Source organism: Anastrepha ludens, chromosome X (genome assembly GCF_028408465.1).
Source record: "Anastrepha ludens isolate Willacy chromosome X, idAnaLude1.1, whole genome shotgun sequence".
Taxonomy (NCBI): Eukaryota; Metazoa; Arthropoda; class Insecta; order Diptera; family Tephritidae; genus Anastrepha; species Anastrepha ludens.
In genome coordinates this window covers 13,598,027-13,610,479 of record NC_071503.1, presented here as the reverse complement: position 1 = coordinate 13,610,479, position 12,453 = coordinate 13,598,027, and positions in this window count along the sequence as shown.

The following is a 12,453-nucleotide window of genomic DNA, read 5'->3' as shown; positions in this document are numbered from 1 at the left end:
AAAAAACTTTGAACTTCCTGAACTTTTGTTGGGACTGAAAAGTTGTTTATCGCCTTAAGACCTTTTTTGTTAGCTGGAATTCCTTGAATGTCTGTGATGACATACCCTAAATACGATACCCTTGATTGTAAAAACTCGCACTTGTCTAGTCGTAGCCCTAAATTATTCTGAACAATCCGTAACATAACTTTTTCCAATATTTCTAAATGCTGTTGTGCACTTTGCGTTGCTATCATAAGATGGTCTAAATAAACTATAACTTCTCCACTTTGAATCATATCCGCGAAAATTTTGTTAATAAATTTCTGAAATGGTGCGGGTGCATTTTTCAGTCCAAACGGCATCCTCACGAATTCGTACTGCCCCAAGGGGGTTGTGAAAGAAGTATATTTAATTGAGTCTTTTTCTACAGAAACCCGTTTTTTTGATCTAGCTTTGTAAATATTTTTTTGTTTGCAAATCTGTCTAGTAAATCATCTATAAGCAGCATTGGGTAATTGTATTTAACTGTTACCTTATTTAATTTTCTGTAGTCGACGCACAACCGAAGTTCACCAGTCTTCTTTTTAACCAGCACTATCGGTGACACAAACTCAGACTCGCTTGCGTCAATTATTTTTTGTAACTCTTCTTTCTCACTGTACGACAATCTTCTTGGACGACACGAGAATGGCATATCACTTTCTAACGCTACTCGTATTTCCTTTCTAACTAGGGGTTCGTCGAGACTTTTTGAGTTCACGTAAATCCTTCTAAACATCGCTTGGAATCCGGTTTTTTCATTATAGCTTAACTGCTCCGTTTCACCACACGCGTCTATCGCTATGATTTCTCTCAAAACTTCACCTATGTTGGTATTGTCGTTAGTTTTATCTTCGTTCATTACATTGACTTCGTTAATTTTTTCACACGCTACTTCGTTTGCTAAGATTAAATTACTCACTTTTTCGACATTGTAAATTTTCTCGACTTTACTTTTGCTCTCTACATTGCTCATAACATTTTCTACTTCCACTTTTGCCACTCTATCCATAAACTCGACATTTCCTATCTTCAACTTTGCGTCACTTGCTTCGATGAAATCCCTACCCAGCAAAACTGAATAACCCATGGACCCATTAGGAACCACTAAGAGCTCAACTGAAACACATTTATTTAACACTATTTAACTATAAAACATATAGTTTTTCCACTAATATTCAAAGGGGATTTTTTTAACCCATAGTAAACATTTTTGACTTCTTCTAATTTTGCTCCTGCTGGTACTAGAACTTGCTTAATCAGGCTAACTGGGCTTCCTGAGTCCACTAAATATTCTATAACCATGCAACTATTAGCATGTGCTAATACATATAATTTAAAATAACTTACAAACGTAGTCTTGTTTTTTTTTATGTTGTTTGCACTCCGCTGCGTAATGGCCTAGCTGTCCACAAGCGAAGCAGGAACCAGCTTCCCTCTTCGGCTTCCTACAATCTTTAGCATAGTGACCGGAGCAATTGCAGTTGTAACACCGCACCCCCTCGACCGTTCGTTGTTTTGTTGCCGTACGCTCTGGTGGACTTATAGAGCGGAACGCCTTCACTTCGTCGTTGGCTGAGGTGAAGTTTTGTAACCTGGCCTGAGGGGAGCTGCCTATCAGGAATGCCTTCTATGAGGTAATCTGCGAGTTCATCATCACCCAAATTGAGTTCGCCGCCCAGCAAACATTTTTCGTTGAAGTAGTTGGCGAAACTTTCCTCGGATGACAACATTCCCTTCTCGAATCTTCAAACGTAGGCTTTGAGTTGTACCACGCCAGGGCTGCGCCTTTTAGTTTGGTGTGAATAATGACACCAAACATAGTGTCGTTTATTTGTAGTACCTAGCGCAAATGCAGCAACTGGTTATGCCAGGCTTTGAAACCGTCACCGCCATCGTACACAGGTATTATGTCCCTCAATGTTTCAAAAGTTACACCTTCAGTGGCTACTTTGCTTATATTTGTATTCGCGGCCCGTTCCTTCGTCGTTATTGACTTCCATAACCGTATTACTTTGCCGTTGCTGTACATTGTCACCGTTGTCCTGATCGTTGTTTTCCACGTTGTCCTCTACGTGACTTTCCCATTTATCGACTGGACACAGTCCTGGTGCCTCTGCCGAAAGTTCTCTGAACCTGGCGGCCAGGGAATTTTTTGCGCCGCTAGCGTTAATGCCCACAGCGGTGCACCAGGCCTTCAGCTGCATCAGGGAGTACCGATCAGCATATATTGAGTCCATTATTTTATTTTAACTTTGACGTGTCGACGTGTTAAAAAACCACTTCTGATATAATATCATAGGATAGATAATATGGTTTGTTCAAATGACCGATAGCACCGTGCTCGTCTCTCGCGATAAACCGAATGAATATGTATTCATACAAAACGGCATCTACTCGTACATCAACAAGTCTTAAGGTCTAATTACAACGAAAGCTTAGCGAGAAAGTCTTAAGGGCTAATTACAACGAATGCTTAGCGATTAAGTCTTAAGGGCTAATTACGTAAGTATAAGCACATGCACACTCTGCTAAGGGAATGTTTACGTACAAGCACATGCCTACAACTACTGTTTACCTTACAATATTTAATTTTTATTACTCGTCAGTATCTAAGTTTAGTATTTATATGTAACATATATAACTTATATAGTTATATTATATATATATATTGTTTTAGAGCGCTATTTTCAAAGAAACTTATATAAAAATATTGGAATTTTACAGAAAGATCAACATTTTCTCAAGAAACTTACATATCTCCTTTATTTATAAATCAGACTTTTTAGTCACTGTTATGCGAGTTCTACAGTTTTAATTTCTCCTGTTGGCCTTAGTTCAAGTAAATTTGGTTGTTATAGCAATTGATACACTTTATATATATATTATATTTATAAAAAACGCATTTAATACGGCCAATTGGACGAATATTTTGAATGCACTCAGCAGCTTCCGGTACCAAAGAATCTTATTAGAATCATCCGCAGTTACTTAAGCCAGAGAGTACAGCAATATGATACAGAGGCGGACCCAAAGAACTACAGCGTGTCAGATGATGTACCGCAAGGGTCCGTTCTTGGACCAACCCTATGGAACGCTATGTATGATGGCATTCTTAAAATCGATATGCCCGCTAATGCAACCATAGTGGGATACGCCGACGATATCGCACTCGTAGTGATCGATAAGCATATACATAGATAGATTGCAACATTCCCATGGCAGCCGATTCTACGTTACCGGAATGACTCGGGATTTTCCCGACCAAGGGCTGCCGCCCCAGTAAACTAGCCCTGTCTAGTGAACAGTATAGCGCCCCACTTCTTTCGCCCCACTTCGTCGAACTCCACCTTGATTAGGTGCAATAAGTGCAACGAGTGGAGCCACCTTAAGACCTGTTCAGGCCATAAGTCCCATAGGGAGTGGGCCACACGGTATGTGGCCACGAGTAGCTTCCGCCAGCAGGCGTCTGATGCCTCAACGGCTACAGCCCCCCCTGATAGGACGACACTACCAGCTGCCACCACAACCCATACCTCCACGGTAAGGAGCCTATCGGAGCAACCCAACCCCCCCAACACAGCCCATCCCCTTCCCTCCTGCTCCAACCCCAGTGCGGGGACAAACCAGCAGCTTTTGGTGCCCCGCACAGTCTGTTCCGTGTGTCAGATCGGAGTACCTCGGAACCTGACATCAGTCAAGTGCAATTTATGCAATGGCTGGTGCCATTTTCGGAGATGCTCGGGCCTGCGCACCACCCATGAGTGGACAACTGACTACGTTGCCAACTGCTGCAGAGCTATCCACCCGCAACCACCGCCCGTGGTGCGGCCGCCCACCACCATCAAGTCGCAACAATAACAGCGCAATGCACAGCAGGCCCAACGTAGGCAACCACACGCGCCCTTCACCACCGTGTTGCAACAGCCTTACCAAGAAGCTTTAAGATTCTTGAATTCAACTGCAACGGACTTACGAGTAAGGTCGACGAGATAGTTGACTTTATGAACCGACATGGTATCCCAATAGCTGCGGTCCAAGAAACCAAGCTGCACGCTAACTCTTCTCTGATCCCCAGGGATGGATATAACGTGCACCGACATGATCGCGAGCGAGACAACGGTGGTGGCCAAGCGTTCATAGTCCACCACACAGTGAGGTATTGTCTCATTGATGAAGGCATCGACCGCAGGGACAGCACTTTAGAATGTCAAGGTATAGCTGTCCCGTCAGGCGATGCCGAGCTCAAAATCTATATTATATACATACCCCCTGTCACCTGCTGCCCGGCAGGATATCACCCTGATGTAGGTGCGCTCATCGGATGTGAAAACCGATTGGCTGTAGGTGACTTCAGTGCGCATCACAACCTTTGGCATTCAAGCCTGCCAAACGATCGTAGGGGACAACTATTGGCAGAGCAGATAGACGATTCGACATTCAGCACTGTGAACGACGACACCACCACCAGGGTAGTGGGCAACTGCAACAGCTCGCCTGACATAACAATAGCTATCGCTGATCTGATAAATAGCATAACGTGGCGACCAGTGCTATCGCTTGCATCAGACCACTTGCCCATTATCATCTCGATTCCACAGTTAGGTCCCTTTGGAACCCGATGAAGGACAACGACAAAGTGGCCATCACCTTCAACGGTTACTCTTCGTCTACCTTCCATTTCAATTTCACTATTTCCAATAATATTGTATAAAACATATCTATATTTCGCGCTTTATATTGGTCCAAGTATCTGCTTAAAGTATTAGCCACTGCGTCACCCTGAAGGGGAACAGATCATAGCAAACAGCTGTTAGCGGAGGTCGACACCACAAGTAAATGACACTGCGAAGCCACTGAACTAAATTGTGTTGCCACCTAATAAATATTTAAAAAACAGAAAAAATGTATATGAAAAGGATGAGGAAATTAGGATCAAAGATGGAATTCGTGAGGCTATCGAGGACATATGTAGCGCAGCCACTTTGCAATTCGGTTACGGAAAATTTCATGAAAAGGATGTTGTCCTGTAAGCTTGGTTATGGTGGTCATTTGCCTGTTATATTCCTCTATTAACGGCATGCCTTCCTCTTTATAATGAAATAAATATCCGATGATTTATATTAAAAAATAGTATTTTTCTTTGAATATCAAAATAACACCCCTTATTAGATAACCCTATATGCATTAGTAAACGAGATAACAGCGCTCAGAAGGGAAAAATAAAACTACAATCATCCCAAAGAAGTACAGAAAATAAAGACCATATATGGTATATGAAACCGATGAGGACGAACTTGCCAGAGAAACCGAGAGAATGATGCAAAAAAATAAAAAATAAATAATTGGCGCGTACACTTCTGTTAGGTGTTTGGCCGGGCTCCTCCTCCTATTTGTGGTGTGCGTCTTGATGTTAATCCACGAATGGAGGGACCTACAGTTTCAAGCCGACTCCGAACGGCAGATATTTTTATGAGGAGCTTTTTCATGGCAGAAATACACTCGGAGGTTTGCCATTGCCTGCCGAGGGGCGACCGCTATTAGAAAAATGTTTTTATTAATTTTGCTTTCACCGAGATTCGAACCAACGTTCTCTCTGTGAATTCCGAATGGTAATCACGCACCAACCCATTCGGCTACGGTGACCGCCATGAGAATAATGCAAATGGATTTAAAATATTGCATGATTATAAATAGTGGTTCATATAGAGTAGAGAAGGTAGTTGCTTGATGCTCTTGATTATCTCTTTGTGCAACATTTCTAACTAACGAAAATATTCCCTGATTCAATTACGAAGGCAAACAAACAAGTGATAGTAAAAACCTTAACCACTCATTTGATCCAGAATCAATTGTAAATGATATCAAAAATCAAGGTCTAAACGCATTAGGACAATCAACAAATTAAAATGAAAGGGCAAAGAACCGCTTGATATGTTTCTTTTGACAACCAATTCAACCAATAAAATATTCAAATTTAATTCCTCAGTGCAAAAAATGTCAATTATTTGGTCATACAAAAAAATTCTGTGGAAAACCTCTACGATGCGTGAAATGCGCTGGCAAACATTCGAAAAAAGCGTTAGCCGATAAACCAAAATGATGCAATTGCGGCAAGCCACACACAGGTAACTATTGCGGTTGCAAAAGATTAGAGCTATACAATTATCTCTAGCTGATAAATCAAAGACGAGCAGAAAACTCACCCTGCTGAGGATTAAGCTACCAACTTCTACTAAAGCAGTAACCTACGAAAAACAACAAAAACACCTGATCATAGTGTTACCGCAGAAAAGTCAGATGCATTGATCTTAACAAAACTAAACAGACACCTTTTAGATAATGACCAAATGTCTTAAACGAACGGTTTATTCATGCACAAAGCACAATGGGTGGCAGCGCTGTTGTAATAAAAAAACAATATAACACCATTTAGATGAGAAGAGTTGCACAAAGAATTCCTACATTAGTTTGGTCATAGATGACTAGATGTGAAACTCTTTTTCTCGTGAGAGCGCTGAAAAATGTGCATTTTGTATAACATTTTCCAATACTGCCACACCGGTAGAAACATGAATTGGGTATTTTCGAACCAAAGGTCTGGAATTTTTAGTTTCCACACCACCATTGAGGTCAGTATTTAGTGTACGGTTGCCCAATAGTATATTACTCGTAAACACCTACATACCTATACTAAAAATAAGCCCAATCCGTATGAAATATGTACATAAATAAGCAAAAAATTTAAAAATTTATATGTAAATGAAATTATTTAAAACTGAAATACAAAAGTTATTTAATAATAATAAAGTAATGAACGCGAAAAGCATAAGTTATAATTAAAAACATGACATATTGCGATTTTTTAATATAACACAGAAAGTGGGTAACAAAAAAAAATCTCAAACAACGAACAGAATAAGTTAAAGCGGATTACCTTTAATTTTTGTAAAATATCTCAAACTAAAATTCAATTCCCTTACCTACTCTTTTCAACCATAGAATATTTACGTATATACAAATTTACATAAACCAGCACACAGTTTTCAATAAAATTACATTATGTACAAGAGACTAATTAAAAGTAGAAGTCGAAAGGGATAAAACGAGCTTTGGATTCTACAAACTCACTTCAATTATTACATTTCAATTGAATTAATTTTAAGACAAATAATTATAAACATTTCAACGCGTCATTTCTCCATTAAGCAAAAAGGAACTGTCTTCGCAGTTATTTTTGGCGCGTTTCTTCTGGCAGCCTGCCATTTCGCCTATTAGATGCTCAAAATCCCATAATGTGTGAGTGCAGCCAAGTTTTGAAACGTTTGAAAGAGTTTCACATCTTATTATCTAAGACAGGCTAATCAATACTTTCATCGACTGGAAATAATTTCATTTTCAGTTAGCAGCGTGAGCAGTACACCCACAATAAAACTGGCTGCTGATGAGAAACGTATCCAACATTTAGATCACACAGCGGTCAAACATTAAAAAGTTATTTCACTCTGGGCTCGCAGCTGATAAAATCACAAAGTATTCCTCGTGGAAAGCTACTAATTTTTTTAATTAACCAATTCAATACACCGCTCCAGTAAAAGTTGACGGGAGAAACTGGGCTAAGAAAAGCGGCCAAAACACGAATCTATTTTCTGAGCATTTGGAAAGAACCTTCAACCCCAATAAAGGAACTGGTGAAGTAGTGTTCATAAATGTAATTTGTCATATTCACGAGCGGACTGTATAATTAAAAAACTGCACTGGTTGACTGTTGGTGTATAACTGAACTGAACTTCGCCTTTTATTTCTTCATCATTTTTTACATATTCAAAAGATACAGTTATATTTCTTAGCGTCTATTTGATGCAGTGTTGCATTGTAGTAATTCATTTTAGTAAATTTATTGAGTATTACACTATGTGTAAACTGAGTAGAAAACTTAAGTTTATTGTTACAAAAATAAATAAATGTATTTATTAATTTCGGCCGCCGTAGCCGAATGTGTTGGTGCGTGACTACCATTCGGAATTCACAGAGAGAACGTTGGTTCGAATCTCGGAGAAACACCAAAATTAAGAAAAATATTTTTCTAATAGCGGTCGCCCCACGGCATGCAATGGCAAACCTCCGAGTGTATTTCTGCCACGAAAAAGCTCCTCATAAAAATATCTGCCGTTCGGAGTCGGCTTGAAACTGTAGGTCCCTCCATTTGTGGAACAACATCAAGACGCACACTACAAATAGGAGGAGGAGCTCGGCCAAACACCCAAAAAGGGTGTACTCGCCAATTAAATGTATATATATATATTTTTATTAAAATTTATTATAAACAATGGCGAATCCAAACATACTGGCCTCCTTGAAAGTACCCACTTTCAAAATTCGAAAACTAATGGACACAATTTTATTATAGGACGTTTTAATACGCCTCTTGAAGTTTTCACTGAAACAACTCTCACAAGTCCATCCTTTCCTGCATGCGTTTCTACAATTTGGTCGATAGACCACTTGCTTGGTGGAAGTGTTTCATCTTTTATAATGACCATATCACCAATAGTAATGATTTCAAGTTTTTGAGTCCATTTCGGCTTTTGTTGCAGTTGACTTATACATTCTGAAGTCCAGTTTTTCCAAAATTGGTGTACCAGTCCTTGTTTATATTGCCAGCGATTTAACATGTTTATTTTAGTGGAAGTAAGTTAAATATTTGCAACTGCAGACAAAGCTCGAAAAATTAAGAAATGGCGAGGTGTGAGAGGATCTGTATCCCCTTCTAATTTAAGATAAATTGACCGAGAATTCAAACAACATTCTATTTGACATAATGCTGTGTACATTTCTTCAAGTTTAACAGAAGCATCTGCAAGAACTCGCTTTAGATAATATTTAGTACTTTTCACTCTTGCTTCCCAAATACCCCTGAAATGAGGACCACTAGAAGGGATAAAATGCTACTGGATTTGTTGTTTTGACATTGACTTTATTATTTCGTTCCTAGTTGGAGTTTTTCGTAAGAAGTTCCAAATTTCTTTCAGTTGTTGGTTACAGCCTACAAAATTTGTCCCGTTATCTGAATATATGTGTAAGGGTTTCCCTCTTCTAGATACAAATCTTCGAAGAGTTGCAAGAAATAATGCAGTTGACAAATCTAATACTAACTCTAGATGTATTGCCTTTGTTACAAGACACACAAAAATTGCTATCCAGCATTTATAAAGTTTATTACCTCTACCTCTCCAAGACTTCACCTGAATCGGCCCTGCAAAATCTACGCCTGTGTTAACAAATGCTGACGTTGGCTGAACACGACATTTTGGTAAACAACTCATCTGTTGCTGCTGATATGGTTTTGCTCTGAATCGCATGCAATATTTCAGATAAAGTAAATATTGCATTTGACGACTGCCTGCATGTAAGTGTTCATTGAGCAAGTGTCTAACAAAAAGTTTTGTTAAAATACTTTCCTTGCTAAGAATTAACGGATGCTTTTGATCATATGTAATATTAGCGTTTTCAACTCTACCCCCTACACGCAGTAATTGATTTTGATCAACAAATGGTATCAAAGCAGGCAACTTGTGTTTCACTGAAAGTGATTTACCCATTGACAAAGTTGAAATTTCAGTAGAAAATGACTCCATTTGAGCCTTCCTAACTAAAGTATCATGAGAATTAATTCAACTACACTTAAAATACCCTTTGTTCTATTATGCACAGATTCCTTGCAATTTCTTATGAACCTTAGTACATACATATACATACATATATGCTGTAACACACTGCAACTTCTTAAAATTTGAAAACCGATCAAATAATTCATTATTTCATAATTATGAAATATGATAAATGTCAATGTACATATCTTTTTTCTAAGTCTGCAGTATTGATTTGGGTTAAATCAACTTGTTCCAAATCTTCTCTTGTTCTCAAAATACTAGGGCCGCACCACCAAAGGTTATTGTCAAGCAATTGGCAAGCAGTGATCCCTCTCGTTGCTAAATCAGCTTAATTCTGTTGTGACGAAATATGATACCAAAATTTACGAGGTATAATATCAATAATATATGAAGTACGATTCGCTATAAATGTTTTCCAACGTCGCGGAAAATCACTCGACTAAGCTAATATTATACAATAGTTGAATCTGAATAACCATAGAGAGTAACTTGGTCAACATCAAATATTTTTTTTACGTTGACAATAAATTTTGTTATGAGTTGTGCTGCGTATAACTCAAGTCTGGGTAAAGTAATTTGCTTAATTGGTGCTACGCGAGTTTTAGACGCTATGAGATTTGTTGATATGGAACCATCCGAATGGTAAACCTTTATAAACCGTGTCTTCAATACTCGCACTTAATTCACATCAGTGTGTTAACATGTCATAAGGCAAATCATCGTCCCAGCCGATACCTTGTAACCATAATTTTTGCATAAACAATTTCATTGAAATTATTACTGGAGATAACCAACCTAACGGGTCAAATAGTTTTGAAATATCTGACAATACTGTGCGTTTTGTAATTTGTGGTTGTAATTCCTTTAAAGCAATACTATATCGGAAAGCATCAAATTTTGTATCCCATAATAATCCTAACGTTTTTATCGTTTGTGAATCGTCAATAATTGTCTCTTCTGATAGTTCTCTATCACTCAGATTGATAGTTGCCATAAATTCGTCTGAGCTTGAACACCATTTACGCAAATGAAAACCTGCTTCTTTTAGTAATTTGCAAACATCATCCTTTACCTTAACAGCCAAATCTATATCTTCTGCACAAAACATAAAATCATCAACATAAAAACAATTTATGATTGCAGTGCTTGGTTGTGGATATTCATGCATATTTTCCATACCTATTTGTTTAAGAGTTCTAGTTGCTAGAAAAGGTGCACAGGCCGTACCATATGTAACTCTATTCAAGTTATATGCATCAGCTTTATTATTAATATTTATTATTCCTCCATAAAATACGCTGATAACATTTGTCATCTTCATGAATCAATATCTGTCTATACATTTTTTCTATGTCACTAGTGACACCTATTTTATGCATGCGAAACTGTACTAATAAATAAAATAGATCCCTTTGTACTGGATATCCTACCAGCAAATGATCATTAAGTGATTTTCCACTGGTTGATTTACATGATGCATCAAAAACTATTCTCATTTTGGTTGTTAATAGGTTTAAATACAGCATGGTGTGGCATAAAACACACGGGTTCTATATCTTTTTCTATTACCCTTTCCATATGATTCATTAGACATATTCCTGCATGAATTGCTTGTACTATGCCTCTAATCTTTCATTTTTCTTAAACCTCATTTCCATTGAGCGCAACCTCTTCTATGATGACAATTTCGAGTTACCAAATTTTTAAAACGTACTCGAACTATATATCTACCACTAGATTCTCGTTTAACATGTTTCAAATAATGCTCTTCTGCCTGTTGTTCTTCACTTGTAAGAATCTGACTCGATGGCGGGATTTCTTCTGTTTCCCAGAACCTTTGCAATTGCATACTTAAGTCAAAAGTTACACTGTGGAACAAATTCAGGTTACCAAAAATTAGGTCCATTCTGAGAGTGGCGGGTGAAAATAGAGGCGAAATTAGAAGACCCGTATCGCGCCGTTTTTTTATGTTAGTTCGAATTTTTTTTAATCGGCCTTCGAAGTTCGAAATCGGAGCAAAATTGTTTATATGGTTTTTTGGCTATAACTCGTCGACTAATTGATATTTTTTCAATCTGTAAAAGCCAAATTATTGCTAGAGACCTGTGCAGCAATTACAATTTTTGAAAAAATTGATTTCGAATATTTTAGTGGTACTTATGAAACAATATACTGAAAATCGGCATTAGACTGCAAACTTCGAAGGCCGATTAAAAAAAAATTCGAACTAACATAAAAAAACGGCGCGATACGGGTCTTCTAATTTCGCCTCTATTTTCACCCGCCACTCTCAGAATGGACCTAATTTTTGCTAAACTGAATTTGTTCCACTGTGTAACCGCAACAAGAAAAATAGCTTCTCTTCAAAGTTTATTTTGTTTATTTTTACTAAAAATTCATTTTCCGAACATGAAACTGAATGTAAAAAAGTCAAATAACACTATGGAACAAATTCAGTTTAGCAAAAATTAGGTCCATTTTGAGAGTGGCGGGTGAAAATAGAGGCGAAATTAGAAGACCCGTATCGCGCCGTTTTTTATGTTAGTTCGAATTTTTTTTTAATCGGCCTTCGAAGTTTGCAGTCAAATGCCGATTTTCAGTATATTGTTTCATAAGTACCACAAAAATATTCGAAATCAATTTTTCCAAAAATTGTAATTGTTGCACAGGTCTCTAGCAATAATTTGGCTTTTACAGATTGAAAAAATATTAATTAGTCGACGAGTTATAGCCAAAAAACCATATAAACAATTTTGCT